This window comes from Malaclemys terrapin, chromosome 25, assembly GCF_027887155.1.
Source record: "Malaclemys terrapin pileata isolate rMalTer1 chromosome 25, rMalTer1.hap1, whole genome shotgun sequence".
Classification (NCBI taxonomy): domain Eukaryota; kingdom Metazoa; phylum Chordata; order Testudines; family Emydidae; genus Malaclemys; species Malaclemys terrapin.
This window is the reverse complement of record NC_071529.1, coordinates 16681180-16696322: the sequence shown is the minus strand read 5'-3', so window position 1 is coordinate 16696322 and position 15143 is coordinate 16681180. Positions and strand designations below refer to the sequence as shown.

Below are 15143 nucleotides of genomic sequence, written 5' to 3'. Positions count from 1 at the left end.
TCACAACACTTTACATGGCACTGGGTTCTATAATGACAATGCAACAGGTCTCCTGCACGCAACTCACACTTTGTCTGAGACACTAGCATTAGTTTTATTGACACACTTTCAATAAAATTTATCATGGTCTTTTAGTGCCCATCTAACACTAACCAATTGTCTTTACCTAATTGGTGTAGTGTCAGCATAGTACAGGATCCTAGTATGGGACCGCACAGAGACATGAGGCATAGTGGTTGTGGTGGCTTTAGATTCTGCATGCTTGCAATGAAATTGGGTCTCAACTGGGGACTCTTGGTTATGTGCAAGTAGCTTTTCAGCAGAGGGGGGACATCAAATTCCATCTGGCCTCTGAGGAGTAGAATGCAGAAAGCAAAACAGACTGGTCACCAGATGTGAACTGATGCAGTGGGAGGACAAATTGAACTGGCAGTTACAGTGGAAGGTCAATACATCCACGCTGTCATTAAATCAGTGCAACTCCCACCAAAACAGAGTTGCATCTATTGCAAAACAGTTTTATTGTTATATTTTAAGTGGAGTCAAATACTGTTAAAAGACCATTTGTGTATGGACATAAGGAAAGTTATAGCCGCGCAACTCTCTAGTGCAGACAACCCCTACAGGACAGCATAGCTAGTACTACTAGTGGGGATGGGCAGAAGCGATCTTGGTTTAACATCCCCTTTGTTGGGAACATGAGAACAAGTGTTATCCTGTTGTCATTATATCACTGCCATAAAAGCCATTCTGCACCAGGCAACTGAAAACTGGGCAGCACAGCACTTAGCCAATATCTTCCAGAGACTTAGTGAGCCAGTCCCAGAGGCTTGTGATAAAACTGTGCCCCTAGAGGCAGGTCTTCATCTTGTGCATTAAGCTGATGAAGGAATGATTATGCCAAGTGAAATTCTAAATGGCACCCACATAAAGGGCCAGGCTCCGTTTTTCAGGGCACATTCCTGATATTTCCTGCAGGGTCTTGCTTGGGTGCTTGCTCTCTGCTTTTAGCCTGTAAAATCTCTAACAAATCCTGAAGCAATTTATCTTGCAGAGGAAATGAGAAAAAGTTTCACCATCTGCACTGAGCCAGGTGTCCACATCTGGGCTGCAGGCATGTGAACTTCAAAAGGGTCACTCCCATTTGACATTATAAACATATAGATAAGCCCTGTGTGTGAGCATTTCTGACATAGCCTGCAGCACCCAGGCTGAGTCACCCAAAAATGTATGGGCTCAGAAAATAGGCAAAACAAAGCTCACAGCCCTGGCTGCTGGGATACTCCTTGGACACCTCCCTCAGATACTCTGCATTCCTAAGAGATAATTGTCATGCTCATGTATCAGATACGGACAGGCTAGAGAGCTTCCTTATGAGTCAGATACATACCAGATGTACATACGAAGAAGTGGGCTGTAGTCCACGAAAGCTTATGCTCTAATAAATTTGTTAGTCTCTAAGGTGCCACAAGTACTCCTGTTCTTCTTTTTGTGGATACAGACTAACACGGCTGTTACTCTGATACCAGATGTGTTCACTATAAGATCTTTTAATGCTCTGCCTGGAATAGCTAAGGTCAACTTAAATCAGGTGCCATCTAGTGGTTGAACAGTATACTACAGTTTAGCATGCCATTACATCTCCCCCTTTAAGTTCTACATTCCTATCCATTACAAAATTTACACTAACGTGCTAACTTTGAAGTTCAGTAACTATCAGTTTGTAATGTGTCTTTGAATTGTACTGTTTTTCTAATTATATTACCCGAATGCATAACAACTTAGTCATCTCGCTATCCATTAGTTACAACGACTGGCTGTGGGTTAGTCTAGAATCCTTGAATCATTATCTTCTTGTCCTGCATCTGCCATCTGTAGAGTTTGCTCTGTTCATTGTTCTTTATGAAGCACAAACTGTGGATGACAATGGTTTCTATTAAACTCTCCACTGTTGGTCTCGATCTCATATGAGCTACACACTGAATTCTTTTTCTTTATGACCTGTGGAGTTGTCCATTCTTTTTCTCCATCCAATTTGAAACAAACACACTCACCAGGCTGTAGACCTGGCTGTTCGCCGAGTGTCATCTGTTGTAAAAGCATCCAAAAGCTTTTTTGCCTTTTTATCTGATTTGACTACTCTCTTCATGTCTGGCCACTTTGGAGATAGATTCTTTTCCAAAGTCATAACAGTAATTCTGAATGGTCTTAAATCTTGCAAAATACTGCTTCCATTGTCTATTGTGAAAGTTTGTCAAAGCTGAAGCTCTCTGGGGCATTGAGTAGTGGCATGTTGATGAGATCCTGCAACGTGAGTTGCTTTGTTCCTTCTATTTGTGACCTTTGTTGCTTTGTTTCTTGTGTTTCTGTTCTCCTCTGGCACTACTTTACTTCTGACACCATGTCACCTCCTGTACCAGATATAGATTGGCTACAGAGATTCCTTCAGAGTGAGATGCACTCCAGAAGTGTTCATTATAAAATCCTTTAATCCTCTGCCAGGTACTGCTGAGGTTAGTTTAAATAAGATATTTTACACACACTGCCACCTAGTGGCTGAGAAGTTTAAGACCCTTTAGCGTTCCATTTACAATAATATTGTTGTATCACCACACTCGTGGTCTCTTTCTTGTGGTTTAGCACAAATAGGCAGCGTCCCTCGAATGAAGAACATAGGATACTGGGCTAAATGGATCATTGCTCTGACCAAGTATGGCCGTTCCTGTCTTTTGGCAGTGGCCAATGCCTAGTGCCCCAGAGATAATGAACAGAACAGGGTAATCATCGAGTGATCCATCCCGTCATCTACACCCAGCTTCTGGGAAACAGAGGCTAGGGACACTTCAGAGCATAGTTTTGCATCCCTGTCCATCCTGTCTAATAGCCATTGATGGACCTATCCTCCATGAACTTATCTAGTTCTTTTTTGAACCCTGTTATAGTCTTGGCCTTCACAACATCCTCTGGCAAAGAGTTCCACGGGTTGACTGTGCATTGTGTGAAGAAATACTACCTTTTGTTTGTTTTAAAACTGCTGCCTTACTTATTTTATATGGTGACTTCTAGTTCTTGTGTTATTAGGAGTAAATAACACTTCCTTATTTACTTTCTCCACACCAGTCATGATTTTATAGATCTCTATCATATCCCCCCTTTGTCGTCTCTTTTCCAAGCTCAGAACTCCCAGTCTTATTCTCCTCTTCTCGTATGACATGGGCACAAGCTAGGTGAATAATAGAACGTGTATTTATTACTGGAAGAGGAGACAGAGGCAGCACCCTCCTGCAGCTTGTGCTGCTGATGCCCAAAAAAACACCCCCTATCCTGACCTTCCTTCTCTCAGGGCTACTTTCTCTTGAGTCAGGACCAGGGTCCTTCGCCTCTGGGAGGAGCCACATCCTTTAGGGACTGTGGGTGGATGGGTCACACACACAGACCCAGCCAGCACAGTAACTCCGTTGCAATATGTTGTATATTAGTCACAAAGGAAACTGCAGAAAATAAATGTAATGCCACCTGTGCAGGAAGACTCTGAAGAAAAGGAACTTGGACTATAGTTTTCGGTGGATCTTAACAATGGGAAGCAATTAGCCAAGGCCAGTAAAATGCAAGGATACAAGTGCAGAGGGCTATGATTCTGGGGCATTTGGCCAAAACTCCATGGCTCAGAGGCTGCTTCCCATGATAACACGTTCATCATTATTTGTAATTATTATATAAAGGTGTGTGGGACAGTTCAAAGACAACATATAAAAACATAGTCCCTGCCCCAAAGTGCTTACGATCTGCATTTCAAAAAGACAATGAATGAAGATGACAGTACAGTAGGAGGGTGTGGCACGTAGGAGGAGGACCCAAACAGCAAGGCAAACACTGATTCAGTTTAGGGCATTGTGGGGTTAAGATAAAAATAAAACCAATCAAGCTAAAAATAATCACAGTCAGTAACTGCCTGAGTCGTACAGCCTTGCATCTCACTTGACAACTAACAACACATAAATCATGCAGAGAGTGGTGAAGCTAATTCCTGGAGCTAAATGTAAATCCAACTTGATAAGTAGGTCAACAATAATTCAATAATTCACACAAAGGAGGGGGAAATATTTCACTGAACTCACATGTTGAAAGGTTTGATAAAACCCATTAAAGTGATTCCTCACTCCCTTTTGCCCTGTACCCCCCATTGCTGAGGTCCCATTGTTATGGCTTCCCCCAAGACTGAGTGGTAACAGCCCTTTCCAAAACATGATCTCTGTAAATACCCTCAACATCTCCTCAGATGCCCTAGTCCTGTGCCCCCTCACCACCTTAGCAAAGTACCCTGAGCCTGTACCTACAGCATCCCCTGCTCTTCCCCACAAATCAGCCAGAGCAGTTCCGTGCTAACTTGGAGCATCCCTTGCTATTCCACTTCCCAGTTTGCCTTGACAGGAGACTCCCAATTGACCAAGTAATGGGATGACAAAAGTCCATCAGGGACATGGTTACTCTGACAGACTTTTTTTTTCCATTTATGACTTAGGCAAGTTTAAACCCAAGTGACCTATGATCAATAGTTATTATATCACCCACTGCACTGCTAGCTCCCAAAAGTCCTTCCTAATCAAATATTAGGGACTTAGAGTTAGACCTAATCATGCCAGCTTTAACCGTGATTGTAGCTGTTCCTTTTGCAATAGGCACGTTAGCTGAGATTTTTAAATGGATGAGCCATCTCTAAATCCCTGGACTCCTTTAAAAATCCTATCCACCAGACCTACAACACATTCTACATACGGGTACTTACACATTAAAGGTTACAACCGTGTACCTCCCATGATTATTATTTGATTAGCAGTATGATTCTGAGAGAGCATCCTCAGTGCTGTACAGACATATAAGGAGACAGGAGCCAGTCCCTGATTAGTTTACAATGTAGCATAGACAAAGCATCTCAGGCCCGCACTGCATAGGAGCCGGTGTGAATTCCAGGTGGTGCGGGAATTTTGCAGAAGTCATTTTTGAAAGGTTTAGTGGAAGAAATGTGTTTGGAGCAGGGATTTAAAGGCAGAGTGGGAAATCATTTGGCACATGGGACAAGGGGACTGCGCCAGCTACCAAACAGTTATATGATACAGAGTCCTAGAGGTACCGCCCTCCATTCTCTTGAACAGACATTTCCTAGCTAATGATGGTGACAATGACACCAACAGCACCTTCCTGAATAATAAGCCTTTCAAGGCCAGGTGTACTCAGGACCTGAACCACAGAAAGTTTCTCGTGTGGATTTTATATTTGCCTGTTCTACAGTGAAGGTCTAAGAGCATAGGGAGGCATTGCTTCCCATGGCCAGTGTCATGGTATTGGGATGCTGTACTGCTCTGCTGCAGTATTAAGTCTCCATTGATGTAATTTGAAAGAATAATCTCCCGATTTTCTCATCCCCTTTCAATGGATACACCTTATCATATAACTGGCAAAGCCTAATGTTTGGTTAAGGAGTTCAAAGGTTAATACACAACAGATGGGCAAGCTGCATATTTCTATGGTGGCTAGAGAACGGTTCTACTGAAAATACAGCAGCCTTGAAATCTGGGCCAGGAAAGTCAGACAATTGCTTAGTATTTCATACTGGAAATTTGATTGTTTGCCGTCCAGCTGAGCCCTCCTAGAACCTTCCCCTTCACGTAGGCACCAAACACTGAACATTGCTGTTAAAAGGGTTCCATAGCTGCCCATTTCTGAGCAGATTTGTTTAGGAGGTTTTACACTAATTAGTTAATAGGATAACTTGCAGATTTGCAACATAATTTGCATATATTAATATCTGGTAACACTCAAGGGCCCCAGCTGGCATGAGCCACATTGTGCTGGGCACTGGGGCATAGATAGATAAGGATTTAGCGTGCGTGTCAGGCAACCGATCAACCCCAGGCTCTCACGAACAGGCGTAGGTAGGAGGAGCTTACTCCTTGCCCCCTCAAGCAATAGCAGGAGACTTGGGAGCCAGGGCTGCTGGGTAGGGGGGAGGCTGAGGGATGCAGGGGGGCATTAGTTCCTATTCTGCCACCCCAACCAGAGCTCCTGGCTCCCCCAGAAGCTTCTGCTCCCTCTCTTCCTTCATTAGCCCCTCATCACCCCAGCCACTGGGCCCCACCTCCCTGTACATGGCTGGGACCCGCTGTCGGGGGAACAGGGAGCAGCCACATGGGGAGGCCAGAGGGCCTGCCTGGCTCACTGTTCAGCAGGCATCACACAGAGGCCCCTGGAGGCAGCCAGCATCAATTGAAGCCCAAGACCACCTCCTTGCCTGGAGCCCAGCTGAATGCATAATTGTCACGCAAGATGCCTGACCCCCAGAGGGTCTGCAGGGCTCCTGGTCTTCCTGTTGCACCCCAACAACTTCTCAGAGGAAGTGTCACTGCCCTAATGCTCTCATGGGCTAAGGTAAAGCAGACGGGGCTCCCAAGTGTGTGTTGTGCAGACACCCTTGTAGCCAAACATTCAGATCACCCTGCCTGGATGATAAAAAAGCCATTAAAAGACTCACTTTGTAACCAGGCATTTGATCAATCCGTTTTTGTTCTACACACACAAATCCTGCTTCCAGTAAAATGCCTCGCTCACAGAGCTGGTCATAGCGTAGCAATTAAACTTCAATACTGCATGAAACAGACACAGTCCTTCCCCCTCAGGCCGCGCTCATATAAAGTTTCATCAGCCGCTATCTCATATTCTGGATAATTCCCATCCCCTGGGGAAGGGGTAATGCCCCTCCAAGAAATATTATATGTCTGCATTAGTGAATGGACTATAAACATTGGGATCCCTGCAGCAGCACAACCTCTAACGGAATAGACAGGAAATCCATTTTCTCTCAGCGATTATAGTAGAAGGGCTTCTGTCTGAGCTGAACCTGCCGGGTGCTGACGGTAAACCAATCTCAGTGTCAGGCTATCAGCTTTCAGGCTGTATTTGTGAATTATGATGGAGCAGTATTCATTGCAGTGCTGGGTGCAGGCAGGTGCCTGCAGAGCCACGCGGCTTCCTTTCCCCACCCTCGTCTCACACACTGCCACATTGTTTTAATTTAGCCATAAAGAAGCGGCTTTTATTCAGGGCCAGACCTTTCCCCCCCCCCACCATTTTGTACTCTCCTTTTTTTACAGGCGTAAGCAGCTGGTTGTCTAGCAGATCCTCTGGGAACAGATTGCAAAGAGAGATAATGGAGGTGAGTAACAGAGAGGAGGGTGACTTCATGTCAGGGAGACTCGAGTCATGTTTCTTGCTTTCCTTTTACAGAGGAAAATGTTTGGTTTATTTTAAAACCCTCTTACTCATGCTGCGGGTTCCTGGCTTTGAAGCCGGAATCAGGAGACACGTTGGATTTGACACTTAGGCTTTTTAATGCCCTTTAGTTTTTAATTTAGTGAAATGGATTCCACACCCCAAATTCCCAACCTGTGATTGCCTGCCATTCAGGGTCTCACATGCACAGTCTCTATTCCTCAGGCTCTGGGGTTTGTCTCTGCAGTGAACGTTAACCCAGCAAGACCCCAGAAGAGCTGGTCACTTTCTCTGATGCGTCTCCCATGAAAGTTTCCCCCTGTCATTACTCTCTGGACTAGTCTCGTCTCCTCTGCTTCCTCGTATATATTTCTCTCGTCAAGGATGAACATCAAATGATAGCACTAATAGATTCAGAACACAGATTCCCCCTTGGGTTGGGAGAAGGAAATCATCAGAGCTAAGCTCATTGCGCGATCCATCCAACCAGCAAGTGGGGTTGGAGAGAGGGGCAAAGAACAGTCTGACAGACTGACAATTTCCTCCAATATCCTGAATGGACTTTCCTGAATTAAGTTAAACTTTATTGAACTAGGTTTAATACCGTTGGGATCCATTGCATTAAAAATACAATTGCATATGCATTATTGTGGAATTGCATGGAACTTTTCTAGTAGGAGGGGCATGCTAATATAATTTCTCCATGATCAACCATTCAAAGCCACTCCTGGAGAGGTGCGCATATATCAGTTCAAACTGGATTCTCCAGGATCCAACAGACAAATAAAGGTTTTTGGATAAATAATCTGGTTTGAAACAGGCTCAGGGCCTTCTTCCTGATCCAGCAAACGGACACGACCCCTGGTCCATGGAGGTCCCAGTTCTGAGGGAAGGGTTGGAAGGACTGGGCCTACTGAGACCTCTAAGACTCAGGGCTTGTTCTGAGCAGAAACTGTGATGGACTAGAGACCACAAGGAAACCCTTGGGTGAGGTGTTGATGGGTTTCTCTTGCCAGAGCCCATCTGAGGGGTGGGGTGATCAATGGTAAACTCACTAGCAGCTTCATGGGTTCGTCTATTGTTTTAATATGTATCAGGGGGTAGCCGTGTTAGTCTGTATCTACAAAAACAACAAGGAGTCTGGTGGCACCTTAAAGACTAACAGATTTATTAGGGCATAAGCTTTCGTGAGTAAAAACCTCACTTCTTCGGATGCATAGAGTGACTCTAGAGATGCACTCTATGCATCCGAAGAAGTGAGGTTTTTACTCACGAAAGCTTATGCCCTAATAAATCTGTTAGTCTTTAAGGTGCCACCAGACTCCTTGTTGTTTTTGTTTTAATATGCTTTCTCTGTAATACTTTTTACCTTAAGGATGAAATAGGCTTGCTTACAAAGAGCTGTGTGGTGCCTCACAGCTGTGGCAGTCACACTGTTAACTGTCTCTGAAGAGAAAGCCAGCAGGTGCGCTTGGGAATAACCCAGTGAAGGCAGGGAATGGTTCAGTCTGGAGATCCCCGCTCAGAAGGGAGAGAGATGTATCTCCACCCAACAGAGGTGACTACCAGGAGAGCTGGAAGCCCGAGAGTGGGTGCCCTGGCTGTGCCACAGAAGAGGGTACAGATTGCCTGAACTGGGACACAGCCCTCTGCTCCCACAGTCAGGGGTGGCAGATCCAGGCTGCCCCAGGATTTACCAAGTCAACACAGAACCCCAAGAAGTCACTGATAGAGCTGGCCAGGAAATGCTTTTTTCCTGTGAACATTTTTGACAAAAGTGAAATTATTTTGTTTGTCAATTTTGATAAGTTTTCGGGGGGAGAGGGGCATAGGGTGGAAGCATGTTGAAAAGTTTAAAATTTTCGATCAAACAGGCATTTTTTCTCAGACATTTTCCTTGAGTCAAAAAATATTTCAACAGGAATTTTTTTTACCAGGTCTAGCTCCACTGGCACCCAAAGATGGCACCACTGCACCTTCCTTTGCCTGAGCAATTCTGGTCCAAAAATGAAAGATTAATCTGCCTCATGACCTGTCCGCAGGGCCGGCTCCAGCATTTCTGCCGCCCCAAGCAAAAAAAAAAAAAAAGCCGCAATCGCGATCGGCAGCGGCAATTGTGGGGGGAGAGAGCCGCGATCGGCGGCGGCAGTTCAGCGGCAGGTCCTTCGCTCCTAGAGGGAGTGAGGGACCTGCCGCCCCCGAATTGCCGCAGGTGCCGCCCCTCTCCCTTGGCCGCCCCAAGCACCTGCTTGTTAAGCTGGTGCCTAGAGCCGGCCCTGCCTGTCCGGAAGCTCGTGGGGATTTCTGATCTCAGGCTGGAGTCCAGTCCCAGACACCCAGAGCTCGGTCTCTGGTAACCAGCCTCAGCCCACCCTGACCACAGAATTTCATGCAGATTCCAAGAGAATTTTTAAAGGCAGTTTGAGTCCTGATCTGTCCACAAAGCTGGAACTGGGTCATCTACAGAGTCGGTGTTTGCATTGCCAAAGTGGGGCTGAACACGACATTGCAGCCATAGCAGAAAAGTGAGTGGATGTAAAGAAGACAACATTAATTCAAGTAAACCAGCCAGATGCTGCTCTGCTCTCCTAGATTCATTCTGCTTTTAAATGTACCGCTACTTCTGAGAGAGAGAGAAGCAGAACCCAGAAGAGGAAAACTCAGAAGAGAATCCAAAGGAGAATAATAGAGTCATTCACCATTACATATCAACTCTCCTGCTTGAGGGCATTAACCAGCCTCTACCTGACAGGGCTTGGGGTTAACAAATCTTTGTTCTCTGAAGCCTGTGGTGCTGGCTGCTCTCAGAGACAGGATATTGACCTAGGTGGACTAGTCTGCTCTGGTCTGGCAGTTCCTCTGCTCCAGTGCTAAGGAGAAAGAGTTTAATGGAATTCTGCTGTTGCAAAGTAGTGAAGCAAATCTTATTAAGAAAATTAATTGAGCTCTTACTTTCATCAGACTAAGGGGGATTACAACAAATGGGCATCAAGGACCCCAATTCCATTCTCAGGCTGCCAGGCTCCCCTCACATATTGTGTGCTCTGATGCTGTTCTCTGTCAGATTTCATTTCTCATGAACTAGTCTCTCCCAAAAGTTTCTAAAAAATGTTTGATTTTCCCCTTGCAACATCTGGGTTTACACGTGGCAGGTTCGTAGTCAGAGGAGTTCCTATCTATTGCCTCCAGGCTCCATTTATCACATTGATGCCCAGACTCCCTGCCATTCTGGCATGCCAAGATCTAGAAAAACCTGTACGTTCACAGAAGATCAGGGACCAAGATACCACCTTTGGCAACAGATAGCTTGGTTCTTGATGTTCGCACACCTAAGAGTTGCCAGGCTGAGATGAGCTTTGTGTGGGACAAGCTATAAATATGGGAGATGTGTCCAGTTCAGCATGGTGACCATCTGCTTAGGGAGTCTGCGCACTTTACTGTTCTCATAAGGGCAGTGTGGGGAGCAGCTCCTACACTGCTTCAATTGCTGCCTCCGATAACCATCACGGGACCAGGACATGCTCCACATCCCTCACCTCTCTGCACTCTGAAACCACAAAGGATTTGCAGACATCTGTGGGGTGTAATGTCACATCCCCCATGTGCCAGCAGCAAAGCTGCAGAGAGGTTTCTCCCCTTTCCAGACTGTGCATGGGCATGGCTGGTGGCTCTCTGCTGCTCTGGCACCATTCCGCTGACGGTAGTCTAAGATGGCTGTGGTGTCTAGGCTGAGGAAAGCCATTCATCTGCCCTGATGGAAAGGGAGCAGAACAAAGGCGGCAGTTTACATGTGTCTGACAAAGTGGGCATTCACCCAGGAAAGCTTACGCTCCAATACATCTGTTAGTCTTAAAGATGCCACAGGACTCTCTGTTGCTTTTTAAAGGCGGCAGTGTTTACTGCTGGGAAAGGACTCGGGGATATAAAAGGGAACAAAGGGACATCAGAACAAACAGCAGAGAAAAAAATGTATTATACAAGGAGTTAGCAAATTTTAATTTAGATTTTTCTCCTCTTTTCTTATCTCTATTTGCAGTCACTTGTCAGCATGTCTCAGCTTAAACACATGCCAACACATGTGCATCTACCCAATGGCCCAAGCCATATGGTCTATCAGGAAAATACAAGGCTTTATTACTCACAAGGCCCAGCAGCATGCCGGAATGGAGAGTGCTTCCTCACTGCAAGTAGCCTCGCTTCAACTGAATTGTTATACCAAAATGTCCTTAAAAAGGGGACATAAAGAATAAGATGGGAAACTTCAGCCTCAAAGAGAAAGCTTTTAGAGACATCTCCATCTTGTTTATTTGTAAAAGGAACACAGCCACAACTGGTATATGTTTTACATTACACCAAATAAGGGCTTGTGGCATTCCTGTCTGCACTCAAGACATGTTTATACTGTTGGGTTCCATTACGAATCTGTTTAATATCCTGTGAATTCTCAGAGTCCTTCAGACACTCCAGGCAGGAAGTCTTTAATGCACACACTGGGAAGAAGTTTCCAACCATTCAAACTTTAAATAAATAAGCATTTAAAAAATCTTCCTATTGCAAGAATTAAATTCTTCCTGCTCAAGTGTCTTTACAACAATATCTTGCCTGTAGAAAACTGGCCTGATTTTGTAGCAGGGGTGCTCATAGGCTCAGAGAAATGGGCATAGGGAAAATAAAATGCAGACATACATATAACAGGCCTGATCCTGATCTCACTTGCACTTCCTATTTGTATTTGGTAGCACTAGAGGCCCCAGCTAAAATCAGGGCCCCCGTTGTGCTGGGCACTGCACAGCCACATAGGTAAGGGAAAATCCCTGTCCAAAAAGTTTATAATCTAAATAGACAAGGGAGATAAAGGGTGGGGGAAAGGAAACATTATCCCTATTTTACAGATAGAGACCCCAGGCACAGGGAGATAAGTGACTTGCTCAAGATGATACAGAGAGTCTGTAATAGAACTGGGAAGTGAATCAAGATCTCCAGCATTCCACTCAAGTGACTTAACAACATGGCCATTCTTACACTGATGTGACTCCACTGACTTCAGGGGAGTTACTCCTCATTTACCCCAGTGAGGGATTAGAATCAGGCTCAAAATGTGGCATTACCAATGATAAATCATTGTCTCTTTTGTACCGTGAGAAGTGCGCAGCCAGCAACACATTGGAAGAGCAGCTGGCGAGGAAGTTTTGTGTGTGGGACTCTCTAGAACTGAAGAAGAAACCCCAAGGTTGTGGCCAAAATGTCCGAAGGCCAATTGAAAGCTGGTTTTCTGGACATTATCTATCAGATGTTCCCAGGAGCAGTTGCAGTTGCTTTGCCATCTTTTATACATGCAAAGAATATAACACATGATTTGGAAAACAATGTAAGGTTAATAATGTTGGATTTGGATTATGGACATAAATTCAAACATGAAACTTGGCAAGAATTCCACTTTCCTTGGCAGCTGCTTGGGCTAACTCGAGTAGCATTATTTTAGCGAGAAAAATGAGCTCCTTTTTATTACCATCTTCCCTCTGCAAAAATGTCACTCTCTCTATGCCAAAACCAAAATGAGAGGATGCCAAGAAAAAGGATGAGCTCATGGCATTTAAGTGTATGAGATCTTCCAAATAAAAACCTACACTGCCCTGCTCAGAGAGACACTGGCCATGCGGCAGAGTTAAATAGCAGGTGTCTTTCTAGTGGCAATGAAAGGAAACTGCTCTATTCTTCAGGTGCAAATGCAGTTACTAGTGCAGAGAATGTATTTCCTGCAATATTAAATAGATCATTCCTCCATGAGCCCAACCCTGTGGCACTGCTCCGTTAGCCTTATTCCTAAAGCAACCTTTGATATAAGAGAGTTACTTAGGGCCTGATTTTCAAAGGTGCTGAACACCAGCAGCTCACACGTACTTTGCTGCATTGTGTGTGTGCTTAGCATTTCAGAGCATCAGGCCATTGCTGATACTTGCAGCAAGGCTCCAAGAGCAGCACAGACACTCATGGCACATGGGGAAGGATAGATGTAAGGGTAAAAGGAGAGGAGGGTTGTGGTCACTTTGTTTTATAGTTTATATGGCACCCCACTGTCTCCTGCATCCTGCTGGCCACCTACAAAGGGAGTGGAGGGACACTGAAGTGAGTGGAAGTTGCAGACATTCAGTCATCAGAGCCCTGCAGCATGACCAAGACTGCGTCTTGCTTGTGTCAAAGATGGACTTGGGCGGCACTCAGTGGCCAGACAGAGACCAGACTGCCTTGCCACAGCAGATAAGGAGAGCAGGGATATTTTCCCACAGATGACATAGGTCCCAAACCCTCCAGTGGTTTCTCTCTCATTACCAAGGCCTGAAATGCTAAATCAGCATCTACATCTGGCAACAAACAGGAAACGGTGCAAAGCATGGCGCATCAACGTTCTATGCTGTCACAGCAACTCCTGGCTCAAGCAGTTGGCTGCTTTTCCATTGGCACTCCTGTCTGTGGGACTAAGTCATTGCTCTGAAACCCTGGAAGATAGGAATCCTCGTGCACTCTCTGCTCATCCAGTTTGCCAGTTATTAGTTTAGGTGTCTGGTAAGTGCGTACACAGCTTTCTCTGTTCAGCCCTGGCTCTCTCCTCTTTAGACTGAACATATCCCAGCTGGGGTCATTCACATATTATGTCACACTTGCTGAACATCCGCTTTTGTTTTCCAGTGTAGAATTGCAGGCTAATGCAAATAACTAGTGTTTGCAGACAGAGTAAATCATGCGTTTAAACTGTCTGCTGGTTTCCCATTTCTGTGCCGCAATAGGTGAGCTCTTGGCTGTGCTTTGCTGCCTGCTGCCAAGTGCCAGGAATTATGTCATAAAATACAGTTATCTTTTCATGATTGGCCAGAGATTTTCTCTAGCCTTTTTCAGCTGCCATTTAAAAATGGAAAATAATTCAAAACATAAGCTGTGCATTTTCTGCTCTGATTCCCCTGGAGGGAAGAAGTGTTCTGAGGGGGCCACCTGCCCCCCACACGGGGTCTGTTTTGTGTCACTTGTGTCACAGTAGAGCAGCGCTGCATAAAAATACCACAATAAATAACACAATAAGCTGTGCTGTGCTGGAGGTATTGCCCTCTGCCTGGCCTGAGCAGCAGAGGCACACCCTACCTGAAGGCCTAGGCCACTCTAGATACATCCCCTCCTTCGATGAGCCTCTACTTAAAGGGTCTGTGCAGTTCTCGTTTGACTCTGCATCTCATTCACTTGACCCCTTGACAATCTGTGGAACAAGCGGTAGGTCTGTTTGTCCTAGTCCTAGTCCGTGGAGTCACAGAGCAGGTGCCCAAACCTCTCCTTTCAGGAGGATGGAATTTACTTGCATTAACTTTGGATTATTACAGAGCTTTAATACATTTCAAAAGCTTACGTTTTATTAATAAGACAACTTGCAGGGGAAATGATGACGTGCAATGAAACGATTAATTGGGTTTTTTCAGTTCAAACCATGGGTCAGAATTCCATTCTGTGGCTTATTGCTCTGTGAACTCCATAGGTCCTGCAAGATCCTGCTGGTGAAGGAGATGCTGTCAGAGGGTGATATACTATTTAGGATTCTCCTCTCAGGGCTGCCAGCCACAGGCAGCATTGTCTCTCCTTTACTGCCCTCCTTTCTGATATGGAAAGAAATCAGAGGGGTGTCCCAGGGAAGCGCCACCTGGAGAGCCTTCCTAGATCAGCTCATGGCATAAACAGCATGCCTGCCTCAGTTTCCCCCTTCAGGTGACCCAATAACTTCACTTCAGACTTTCTTGTCTCAGTACCAGCCCTCCTTGGGGCAGGGATATTTTAACATAGTCTAAAGAGTCTTTAACAAAAAATCCAAATAGTTAGTCCATTTCTCAGCCCAGTGC

General features: G+C 45.3%; 1 protein-coding gene across 1 annotated transcript in view; it reads left to right on the top strand.

Moving 5' to 3' along the window:
• The window catches only part of MEOX1 (mesenchyme homeobox 1), a 43349-nt gene extending 31462 nt beyond the window's left edge, over nucleotides 1-11887 (top strand). The window contains exons 5-6 of the transcript XR_008443272.1: nucleotides 7149-7210; nucleotides 11303-11887. The gene's annotated coding sequence lies outside the window, so the exon portion shown is untranslated. The remainder of the gene's footprint in view (nucleotides 1-7148; nucleotides 7211-11302) is intronic.
• Nucleotides 11888-15143: the final 3256 nt, after the last annotated feature.